The 13141-nt window shown below is 38.0% G+C and overlaps 1 protein-coding gene and 1 pseudogene across 2 annotated transcripts in view; both read right to left on the bottom strand.

Moving 5' to 3' along the window:
• The window catches only part of Nkain3 (sodium/potassium transporting ATPase interacting 3), a 614865-nt gene that overhangs the window by 385992 nt on the left and 215732 nt on the right, over positions 1–13141 (bottom strand). The window lies entirely within an intron of this gene.
• LOC116902963 lies at positions 7028–8019 on the bottom strand (annotated as a pseudogene).

Raw genomic sequence — 13141 nt, 5'->3', positions numbered from 1 at the left:
GCCCTAGCTCATAAGGTCCTATCCCACAGTGACCTATTCCACAGTGATCTTCCTCTGTGAGCCCCTATCTCCTAAATGTTCCACAATTTCCCTAAGCAGTGCTACCGTCTAAGGACCATGTTTCTAAATGCATGAGCCAGATGAGACATTTTAAAACTAAGTCACACAGGATATTTGGTGGTAGTGTAAAGACTGACCTGCTTTGACTATGTGAGCTCTTATGTGGGGGACAGTAGAGTGCTCTGAGTGGTTCTTTGTCACACATGTGTTGGGCAACCTTATGTCATGATTTATGAATGACAGAAACCACTCAAGAGAAGAATGGATTCATTTTGACTCGTGATTTTAGTATATTGTCATTTTTTCTCATGTCATGTTTGGTGTGTGTATGTAGGGAACTCTGAAATGGAGGATATAACATTTAAAATATGTGAAGAAGGAGGCCTATTCATATTATGGTGCCTTGGAAGCCTTCGGAGAGAAATCGTGGGGCTGAGGCATCAGCATCCCTTTCATGGGAATACCTTCAGGACCTAATTTCTTTTCACTGGACAGTTGTATCACTTCCTATAGAGCTACAGCGTGGGGCCAGGACTTTAACATGAGTCCTGTGAAAGGGCATTCCACATTTGAACTGTAGGGTAGAGCTAAAATTAGCCATCTATAATTTGAATAGGATAACCAGCTTCGTTTTGTTGGTATTTGAAATGCATCCATTGAGGAAAAAGGCTGCATTCCAGAAATGATTCATCACTTAGCTTATTTATACTGTTACTAAATACCAAGGATTGTCATGCAAGCTTATGATTTTGTTTTGCATACATAAAGTAGAACAGATTTAAATACTTACACACAAGTTCAGTGGCTTATGCTGGTTACCAAAATTGAGTTCCAATTTAAGCAAGCAATCACAGCACAAGCATTTAGGAAAGCAGTGGGAGAGTGTTTATGAAGGTTGCAGGCTGTTTAGTCTAGTGAATGCTGTACAGAATATGTAATAGCAAAAATATGCACTTTACATAGCTGTTAGGCATAGACTATAGCTGAAGTAGAATATAGTTTGGTTCCATAAAAACAGCAATAGAAACAACAAAAACTTTGGAATATGTGGCAGATACACGATATGGAAAACGAAGAAAAAAAAAACAAAGATAAATATAGAGAGAGTTGAGAGCTCTGAGGATAAGGAAAGAAATTGAAATTTCTAGCCTACATTACGTTGTATCTAGAAGAATGAATTGCAAAGCAAAGAGGCAAGCACCATAGGATTTAGCAGGGTTGAAGTAGGGTATAGATAGAACTTCTCATGGTTAATTCATATAAAATAATGTATGATATATTTCTGTGACTCTCATTCAGTCACAGAGTCACTGTATATTCATATTGTATTTGTAAAATCATATTAGTAGATATAGGTATATTTTAGTTATGGTTTTAATGCTGTGAAGAGACACCATGATCATGGAAACTCTTATAAAGAAAAATATTAAATTGGGGCTGGCTTACAGTTCAGAGGTTTAGTTAATTGTCATCATGACAGGAAGCATGGCAGCATCCAGGCAGACATGGTGCTGGAGAAGGAGGTGAGAATTCTACATCTATAACCACACACACCAGGAAGGGCTCCAATCCATTGGCCTGCTTTGATTATCTGTTGTCCCAGAATTCACTCAGAGTGACATGTTTCCTCTAACTACACTACAACTACTCCAACAATGCCACACCTTCCAATCGTGCCAGTCCCCATGAGCCTACAAGGCCATCTTCATTCAGGCTATCAGGATGAGGGGTAATATAGTTCCAAATCGTCTCTGCTTTCCACAATTCACATTTAGGTCTTGCTAGAACTATTTAAAATAATAATGATAGTAAATAACTAGAGAAGAAGGCATGCATTAGAATATAGTTAGTAACTGTAACATATATAGCACAAATAAGAGATATTCTGAATTTCTTCAAAACATGACATGAGAAAAATAACAATGGACTAAAATACTCCAAAAAAATGAAGTGGTTTGCTTTGAAGCAGCAAGCGGCATAGCAGATTCCAGAATTTCACCTAATAACAGTGTGTGAACAATCCGTGTAGCTCCCTGGGGGAACACTGATTCAGCCTGATGCTTTTGAGCTTTCTGCCCTCTCTGATTCTTTAGGACAAACTCCCTTTTTTTACCAGAATTCTCCCTGCCCAAAGAGATACTCTTCCACATCAGGTAATGGTCATATCCTTGGTGGAATCCTCTTCTGAATCTTTAGTTTTTCCATCCATATGTGACGTTGAGAAGACATCTCAGTGATCAGTATCCTTCTCTCTCTCTCTCTCTCTTCTCTCTCTCTCTCTCTCTCTCTCTTTCATTTTCTTACCCTCTTTCTATCCACCCCTACTTCACTTATTCTCCTTAATTTGCTATTGTCTAAAATAATTTCCGATACTTTCCTTCTAAAATTTAATGCCTCATACAGCATTGCCATTGGATAAGGAATACATGCTGTTGGTATATGAAAGTTCTATCTTCTGATATAAATTTGTAATTCAAAATCTAACTAGATCCTCAGAGTAAAATTGGAGGTAGAATGGGTTCAAATTCAACATCTTAGAGTGTGTTCTAACACAATAGCCTTGCACATCACTCAGTGATGCACATTCACCCATATAGACATGCATGAAGTAGAACTATGAAGTTGGTGCAAACCTTGCAATATCCGTTCTGATCATGAAATAAAGCACTAGTTTTCTCTGTTAGGGATTTCAGCCACGATAAAACATAATAGAAGAGAAGATCATTTTAATTGTTGAGCTGGAAAATCCTTGCAGTGACAAGAACAAAGAAGAAAAAAGGAGAGAGAAAAAGAGAAAGAAAAAAGGAAAGGCAAAAGGCAAGAAAGAAAAAAAGGGAAGAAATAAGACCCAGAGGGAGACAAAGACAGAGAGACAGAGACAGAGAGACACAGAAAAAGACAGAGAGACAGAGACAAACAGATAAAGAAAGACAGACGCTGGCTACTCTGTTCTTTTGCAATCTCTATTTATCTCAAATTTCAGGGCTTCACCTTGTCATGGCAAGGTTCTGTCTGTAACAGTCTATTGCCTAAACTGTCAATAAAGGGGACTTTATGAGTCCCACTTGGGTTACTGAGTAAGTAACCTTGGCTAAAATATGTGTGCTCTGTCTTTCAAAGGTTTAGGTGACCTGACACATAATCCTTTGTCCTTTATCTCCTCTAATTCACATGAAGACAGTTTAGTTTTATTCAGAGACCTTCAGGAAAGCAGTCCTGTAATAAATTTGCAATACCATGGAGTATTGTTAAGTTGATCTGGGGACTCACTCATTCAATGCACACTGTCCTTAGAAGGCCCTGAAGAACAACAACAACAACAACAACAACAACAACAACAACAAAAGCCAAAACAACCCAACTTCTATATGAAAAGTACTTGAGTGACATAGTTACCTTTACCAAGCTTTCCCACAGAACAGGGTTATCTTGCCATTCACATCCATAAATTTTGATGACTAGTGAAGTATAGATACAGTAAAGGTCTCAACCTTAGTTATGATTGGACCAGTCACAATCTGGCAAATACTGCAGAGCTCTATGCTTTGTGAAGGAAACCCTTCACGATTCTAGAGACTCTATACTGAAAAAAATGAGATGATATAGATTGAAAGGGAATACTGCCAGGAATGAATGTACTGTAAAAAGTGGTATTGAGTATATTTTAATATTATTTTGCATAAAAGTAAATGGAATTGTGGAAGAAGACTTTCCAGGGGAAAAAGTGGTAACAAAGAAAAAAGAGAAGGAAAGATTTGGAGAAGCAGAGGAAGCTTGGAGATAGTGAAGTCCTGAATGAATTCTTGATATACCATTCCATGCGAAGGACTCTGATACCTAAGCACATTTAGAGCAAGTGCTCTTCTTTGGACAAGGCTCAGAGGTTTGGCATTGATAACTTCAAGTGTCCAAGTATTAATGTTGATATTGTGTACAGACAAATCCATCATACCTCACCATTCTCCACCTTGTTTTTAAAGGCCTGAACTGGGTTCACTACAGAGTCTGCTTTTATAGAGATCAGTTGTAAACACCTACTTTCTGGATCCTGCTATATACCATAATCTCTTTGTTCAGCTGTGTGCAGTAACCCCACGCCCTGTTCAAATCTATATAATAAACATACTGAGCTTCCAGTATGCTATATCTCTCCGTCAGAGAACCTAGGATCTTCAACTACAGCTTTTCTGCTCACATGTATGTGTGCCTATTCTTTCTATATTCCTTTAAGTCCCAAATCATGTCTAGTTCCTAGAGCTTTCCAGAAAAAACTCAACAGAAGTCCTTACCACAACAACCATCACACTTGTAATTGGGTTCCTTTTTGTGAGGCTTCTTTTTCCCATTGTAAGAGTCATGGGTCTTGAGATTGTTTTTCATGTCTTAAGTCAGAGTATGTATTTTTACATGTTTCACTGAGTAAAGTTATGGATTAATCTTTTGATTATATTCTTAGTACCAGTGCTTTATTTGTCAGTTATCTAAAAAAAATTTTTATGGAACTTTTCAGTTCTACAATAAGAAGGTATAATGTGCTTTATTGTTATTAACTTTGGATGTGCTTGTGTTATTGGTTTTGATGAAAAAGATTTGATATAATTCTGTGTAGAGTAACTGTCATCCAAGGCTTAACATTTTCTAGTCTTGACTCTTGAGCTCCATATAATTCCAAAGGAATGGGCAGAGCTTGAAAGCTTCAAAAGCAGTTGAACAGAGACAGACAGCATGGAAGTTGACATAGTAAAGCTGGCTGTGTCAGAAAGTGCAGTTAGAAGCAAGCAATACGGTTAGTAAAAAGTAGTTGATGGATTGCCTTAATAATCAAATATAATAGTTTACATGCAAATAGGAAACTTGAAAAGAAAACAATGTCTGCAGTGCTACTGAATAATCTAAACTAGAAGTGTCTCTCCATACACAATTATATAGTAGTCCTGACTATATATCATGATCAATCTTTTTACTCCTAAGACAAAATTGGTTGTTAAAATTCTGTGCCTGTAAAGGCGGTACGCAGACATAATCTAGATATATTCATACATGTATACACAAATTTGGAAATGCACTACAAAGAAGACCAAAAAGAACAAATAAGAAGACACTAAGCAAAAAGAGAAGACCTGAATCCATAAAGGCAATGAAGGGAGGTCCACCCTCCTTCATTTTTCCCACTCAGTCCCTTCATTAATAGGTAGACTCAGTCTTAATGATGACAACCATGTGTTTTCTAGCTATTCAATCCTCGGTGACAATGTCAAAATCTCATGTTGCAGAAATGAGAAAACCACATTCCTTAAGGAAGGAATCACATTCAATGATAATTATGTAAGTTCATAGGGCCCAAAGACTGCCCAATGTAGTCTTGTACTTCAATATTAGGCTCAAACCCAGATTTCACTGAGGCTTGCAAAGGGGCTGATTTGGGTCTCTTTTAAACGTGGAGAGTCTTCTCTTAATGGAAATTGGTTTAATAGAATTATTTCTGAAAAGCAGGATGGGATTTTTAATACAATTCAATTTAAAAAAGGAGTCTGCAACCAAACTGGAGCTGATAGTCAGGACAGTAGACAAAAGAATAGCCAAAAGAGAACAATCTGTTTTACCAAAAGGTAGAAGTTTATTTGAAATGGAACTGCCTGCAGAGCTATGAACATTTCATGACTTCTTCCTGAGCGTCTCAAGAAAATGCAAGATATTCCTAAAAGTCAGTTCTACGGACCTTACACTCCAGCAGCCACTTTTTCCACAACCATTGGTTTCCATACATTGCTGAGACAATCCCATCACTTTTCTGATTTAAGACTGAGGCACTGTTTTACTTTTCAGCAACTTTAATTCTTTTGTCCACTGAAGTGATACATTTTCATAAATGGAAACTAATGAATTGCTTATTTTTTAAAGTTGCAATCAAAAGAATTTAGTGAGGATAAAACTTTCACCTTAAAACAGAAGAAAGGGGGTGGGGGATTTAGCTCAGGGGTAGAGCGCTTGCCTAGGAAGCGCAAGGCTCTGGGTTCGGTCCCCAGCTCCAACAAAAAGAACCAAAAAAAAAAAACAGAAGAAAGAAAACCTGTTTTTCAGGTTATTGACTCATTTTTTTAAATAGAAATGTGCTGTTTTATTACAAAGAGTATCACAAAATGAAAATATCTCAAAAAGGAAGCTAGGCTAACAACCTCCACCTACAGAACTGGGGGAAGACAGAGCAATGTTAAGTTTTTCTGATTGCCCAGGATGGATGGGAAGGTATAAACAGAACCAATCTTAAAATGGCTGGTATTAACCAAGCCTGAAATGGGTCCCAGAAGATCCAGTCACCTCTTCCAAAAAGCTAAACAAGGGCATCTTAACAGACTCCTAAGCAGGCACTTGGCAATTCAGGATTTTGTCTTCTGGTTGTTTTCTTTTCACTCGGACTCTTTGTGGTTCAAAACTAAGATCTGGGGCAGGATGAACAAGGGAGCTCTGGGAAGAATTCTCCCAGCACCATTGCCCTGGGTCCTGGCCCTGGTTCCTATCTAGACCCTGAGAATATTATATTTAATGCATTTTACATAAAAACACAGAGAAATAGAAATATAAAATCTGAGAAATTGAGCGAAAGTGAAGGACTTGGGGAGAATTGGAGTTGCAGACCTTGCTCGGGCCAACTTGACCTCTTCTTTGACCCCTTTGCCTTCTGGCTTCTCCTCTTTGGTTTTATCCTCTTCTGTGACTTCTTTTATCTCTTCTCTTTTTCTTTCTCATCCTCTCTTTTGACTTCTTTGACTTTTTTGAAGTTAGAAGAGTTCTTGTAACCACCTTCTCCCTCTTCATCTGAGGCAGAGTTCTTCATCACAGGCAATGCGTTTGTCAGAGGAGCACATGGACATTTGTTTGTCAGGGTCTTCCTTATCCCCATCACCACTCTTGTCTGAAGTGGCATCTTCAGTTATGGCCTGCATTTGGACCCCAGGGGCCTAGGGCAGAATTCTCAAGTTCTCAAAGAGCCGCTGCTAGATCTCCTCCAGGCATTTATTAGGGTTATATTGGAAGAGCTGATGTGAAGCTTGAAATCTGGTCCAAAGTATTCACACTAGTCATTGGCAGGCACTTTAATGGTCAGATTGAAGCAACCTAATTGATCCCCAAACAGGGAATCTGAGCCACACTTTAGGACCACTGCACTAACCTGGAACATCTCCATTACTTTGGGTATGACTGGCTTGAAGATGGCTTTATATGACATGTCACCAATCTCGCAGTTGGTAGTTAATGGCGTAGTACTTGTCTTTGACAACCCCAATATTTAGTAGGTTCCAAATTCCTGGGAAATATTCTGTGTATTTATGAAAGGACATAGTCATGACCTGGTCTGTAGTATAGAAGCCCTCTTCCATGCCTTACCATGGTGAATGTCTATGTCAATATACGGCACCCTCTGGTGATACCTCTGCAGTCCCAGGATGGCAAAGATGATATCATTGATGTCACAGAAGCTGGATGCTTCAGACTTCTTTGCATAGTGCAGGCCCCCAGCCCAGTTCACACTGATGTTGTTCTGCTGCTTTTTGAGTTTCACAGCACTTACAGCAGAGCCACCTGTGGAAAACTAACAGAACTCTCAAAAAGCCACCAAATACTGGATAGTCCTTATCCACATTGAATCTCTCCATCTACTTGATGTATTCAGACAAACTATCTGGGCAAATAGAATGCAAGAATTTAATGTAGTCATCACTGTGGTATTTGGTCATAGCCTTGGCATTGGCTTTTTAAGGACGATAGATTTCCAGTAGAGATCACAGTTGAGCAACAAATTGCGAGTCATGCAGATTTGGTGAGGCTTAATTGAGTGCCCTTGTCCATAACAGTAGTTTCCAATGTCCCCGTCATAGTAGTAACAGACTTTCCTCTGGGTGCCTTGAGTCTGAGCCATCTTGCTCGCCGCCCAGCTCTCCCATCAGTCTTTATCAACTCTTTCATGGAAGTTTTATCACTAAGAAGATTTTTGTGGCAAGATTTTAAACTTCAAAGCCTGCTTATTTGTGAACCTGCTTATGTGTTCCCAGACGGCATTGTGCTTCAGAGCTCATAGCCACTAAGTGGATCAAACTCAGGAACCACCTGGAGCACAGCCAGCAGAGGTGAACTACATGGGGCTACATGTGGTCCCTTGAGCTCTGTAGTCCAGCCCATGGCTTTGACTGCCTTCTGGAGGAAGGCTATGAGACAATAGGAACATTTAGGTCACAGACAACAAGGTGAACAGCATGCTTTATTGTATAGACACAAGTTGAGGGAATCCTGGAGATGGAAGCCTAGGTAAGCTAACAGGAACTACAGACGCATAACTAACAGTATACAAAAGATGTAAGAAAGAATCTCAGGCATAGAAGATATAATTTTTAAATCAATATATCAGTCAAAAAGTGTTAAATCTAAACTGTTCATGACACAAAAATACAAGAAATCTGGTACAAAAAAAAAAAAAAAAAAAAAAAAGACCAAAACTAAGGATAATGAGAATAGAAGGAGAAGACTCTCAGCTCCAAGACCCAGAAAATATTTTCAACAAAGTCATAGGAAAAAATTTCCCCAACCTAAAGAAGGAGATGTCTGTAAACATGCAAGAAACTTGTAGAACACCAAGTAGATTGGACCAGAAAAGAAAACCAACCCGCCACATAGTAATCAAAACACTGAATATACAGAACAAAGGAAGGTATTAAAAGCAGCAAGGGAACAATGCAAGTAAAGTATAAAGCAAGAGCTATCAGAATTATATCAACTTCTCAACACAGACTCTAAAAGCCAGAATGACTTGGGCAGACGCCTTGCAGACTCTAAGAGTCCACAGATGTCAGTCCAGCCTATACCAAGCAAAACTGTCAACCACAACAGAGGAAAAAAAAAGATTTTCTAGGACAGACAAATTTAAACAATATCTATACATAAATCCATCCCTACAGAAGATACTAGGTGAAAAAATCCAACATGAGGAGAATAATTATATCCAAGAAAACACTCAAAGCAAATAACTCCACATCAGCAAAAACAAGAAAAGTGAAACACACACACACACACACACACACACACACACACACACACACACACACACTACCCCCACATCATCAAAATAACAGGAATTAACAATAATTGAAGATTAATATTTTTCAAAATCTATAGATACAATTCCCCAATAAAAGATACAAGAGAAAAGAATGGATGGAAAAACAGGATCTATCATTCTGCTGCACAAAAGAAACTTATCCCAGTGACAAAGATACATACAACTTCAGAAGAGAAGGCTGGAAAATTGTTTTCCAAGCAAAAGGACCCAAGAAGCAAGCTTGTAAAGACATTCTGTATATAATAAAATAAATTTTCAATCAAAATTAATCAAATGAGATTGGGAGAGTGACTTCATATTCATCGAAGGTAAATGAATAAAGAAAATGTGGCATATTTACACAAAGAAATACTAATCGGCAATTTTTTAAAGGTATCATGAAATTTGAAGAAGAATGGATACACTTAGAAAACATCGTGCTGAGTGAGGTAAACCAGACCTAGAAAGATAGGCATGGCATATTTCACTTATAAGTGGATATTAGCAAAGTATAGGACAATCATTTTATAATCCACAGACTCAAAAACAACTAAGTAATGAGGGCTGCAGGGTAGATGTTTGATTATCACTCAGAGGGGGAAATAGAAAAGACATCAGAAGTGGAGGGAGAGAGGAAATTGGGTGGGAAATGGTGTGGAGAGAATAGGAGTACAGGGCAGGGGTGTGGAGAGCTGAGGGAGAGAGGACTGGGAAAAAAATGGAAATTGGTATGAAGGAATCTCTGGGACAATTTGGAGATCTGGAACAGGAGAGGCTCCTGAGAGTCTACGGGTTGACCCTAGCAGCAGGAACTATAGAGATGGAAGTGGTTAACCCCCCTGTAGCTATATAGGACTTCTAGTGGAGGAAGGATACCAAACCACCTATAAAATATTTGAGACAAAATTTGACCATCCCATGGGAGAGAACCAACCCCAGACACTTTTAATGATACTCAGCCATGCCTGCAGACAGGAGAGATGCAGAGAACCTCAACCAAACATTAGCAGGAGCTCAGGCAGTCTTGTGGAAGAGTTTGGGATGGATTGAGGGAGCTGGAGGGATCAAGGACACAGCAAAAAGACCTAGAGTAAACTAACTTAAGCCCCTGAGGACTCACTTAGACTGAACCACCAACCAATTAGAATGCTTGTTCTTTACCTAGGCCCCCTAAACATATATAACCTAAATACAGCTTGGTCTTTCTCTCCCGGAAAATTGGAGAAGTTAACTCTCACTCTGTTGCCTGCCATTGCATCCGTTTCTCCTAGGTGGGACGCCTTGTCTGCCTTCAGTGGGAGATCATGCATTTAGTCCTGCAGGAACTTGGTGTGCCAGGATGTGTTGATACCCATGGAGAGCCTCCCTTGTTCTGAGGTGAAAAGGAGTCGGGGATGGGGAATAGGATGTCAGGAGGATCCTGAGACAAGAAGAGGAAGGGGATATGATCAGGTTGCAAAGTGCATAAATAATAAAGACACGAATAATAGATACAGTATCTGGTAAGATGGAAAGGAAACCTCAACAAAAGTTTTCTCACTTTGTACCCAGCTATTACATCAGTACTTATGATGTAATTTTTGTGCATCTCCATTTTAAGATTCATGGACCACCCTAAGCCAGTGGTCTCAGATCTTAACATGATAACTCCTAAGCTTCTAAATAAACGCTGAAAGCTTTAAGGCAGAAGCTGTTTCTCTGTGTGCTTCATTGAACATCACCATGAAGTAATAGAGTGTACTCATATCTAACACAACCTCTTCTTATTTCCTCTATCTTAGTAAAACTTCTTGCAAAAGTTTCTTACTATTTGAGGTGCCCCCTCTTATCTACCATTACAGATTCAAGCTATTGCAATCTGGCTTCTGTACTCTGAAAACAAACAAACACACAAGCAAGGAAAACAAAAAATACACCACCAAAAGCAGTCTCACTGGCCATTGTTAGTCCCTTGATGAACAATGCTGCAGCTGATTTTCATTATAATTTTCATAATATGTGTTCTTGAGGTTAGTTAGCATTACTACCATTACTTTATTTGAAGTAGTCATATACTCCATCTTTTCTTTGGCCTTCTTTATGGATATTTCTTTTTCTCTATGCAGAATAATTTCTCCTGTACTCCAGACCACCAAACTTGCTCTCTCCTTATCCTGTATATCTTTGATTAATGAAGAGTGTGCTAATTTTGCTCAAAAATGCTGTTTTTTTAAACCTAGGCTTGTACTCCCTAATCTGATATCAATAATAATCAACTTTTCTCAGCAAGGAGTTTTTTCCACTTTCCTCAGGATCTTCTAGAATGACAAATTTCTGCTTCCTCTATTTCTATGCTTCTTGGAACTTTTAAATTTCATCTGAGCTACAGTGAATGGTAATGTCTGTTAATGTCAGTGCACATCTAAAGGACACCATTCTCATTTGCCTCTGTAAGAAATAATGAAAGTAAAAAACATTAGAGTAAAAAGATTGAAATTGTTTAAATGACAATTTATATGCAGCGAATTCAGAGAATGTCTACACTTGGTACCTACAAAATAACTTAGTTGTGAACATAAAGGATTAAAACTAGGACTGTGCAAAAAAGCAGAGGCCATGTGGAGAAAAGTTAGCTCAACCACTGACCATTGACCTATGGAATCTACTTATAGTATTCCTGAATTTGCACTATCTGTTAACAGTGTAAAGAAAACCATGGGATTGTTTTGAGATCATTTCTAGAGAGTTAGTACTATTAGGTTTATAATTAATATTTATGTATAAATTTGGAAGCTGATATGATAACACAATTATTATCTGGCCACTAATTATTTAACCTTCCTTGAGGAACAATGGATAGAAAATTAATTGAGAATTAACAGATAGCCTACAGCTATTGAAGATGGTTGGTTATTGATTTGGATTTTCAGAACGACATTGAAGAAATGGAATTTGGTAAACTGTTCAGAATCTACCATCCCATGGGACATCTCTTTTTCTTCTTCTTCTTCTTCTTCTTCTTCTTCTTCTTCTTCTTCTTCTTCTTCTTCTTCTTCTTCTTCTTCTTCTTCTTCTTCTTCTTCTTCTCATTTTCTTTTTCCTTTCCCCACCTCTTCATCCTTTCTTCTTTTTTTTCTTTCTTTATTATTTATTATTTATTTATTACTACTATTATTAATTTTCAGATAAGGTCTCTCTATGTCCTTGTGGCTAGTCTAGAACTTACTTTGTAGACCAGGCAGCTTCAGACTCTTAGAAATCCACTCGTTCCTGCTTTCTAAGTGCTAGAATTAAAGCTGTGTACCAATATGGCTGACAGTAATTATTTTTTAGATTACTTTCCTTTTCTTTAATATGTATTAGTATGCTTCTACATATGTACAATACATATGTGCAAAGCAAGAAGAGGGCATTGGAGCCCCTGGTACTGGATTTAGAGATGATTGTGAGGCACAATGCAGATGTTGGGAACTGACCCATATTCTTCGTAAAAGCAGAAAGTGCTCTTACCACCGATTGAGCTCACTAGTCTTATTTGTCTTCTTATTATGAAAGACACAAATTGATGTTTATATGGAAAGCTACAAGGCAGTGCAGGTTTGAACCCAGGAACAGTGTAGTATCAGCTTTAGCTTTAATGTCTTTCAACTGACTGATTCAGGATCCGATAGGTTGAAATCAAATAGTTATAGATGTCTATTACATCTTCAAACAATGATACAGCACTCCTTAACTTCATACTGAGTAGCAATTTATTTAACACTACCTACACTAATTGATACATCAAATAAGATTTTGTGAGAAAAATACATGACAGAAAGTATTCTGTTTTAAAATTATTACTATGTGTTCAAATGTTTTTCTCCAAATTCAGGAATACATATTAAACATTAAATGAAAGTGATATTTGATTTGCCCAGAGACATTTCTAAGAGACAATGGTGTTGGGTAAGAAAGTGGACCTTTTTGTTCTGGTACTCTCTTGGCAACAAATTTACATAGTAACTGTTA

The sequence above is a fragment of the Rattus rattus genome, chromosome 1 (genome assembly GCF_011064425.1).
Source record: "Rattus rattus isolate New Zealand chromosome 1, Rrattus_CSIRO_v1, whole genome shotgun sequence".
NCBI classification, from domain to species: Eukaryota; Metazoa; Chordata; class Mammalia; order Rodentia; family Muridae; genus Rattus; species Rattus rattus.
Note: the sequence above shows the minus strand (reverse complement) of the source record. Positions and strands in the feature narration are given on the sequence as shown.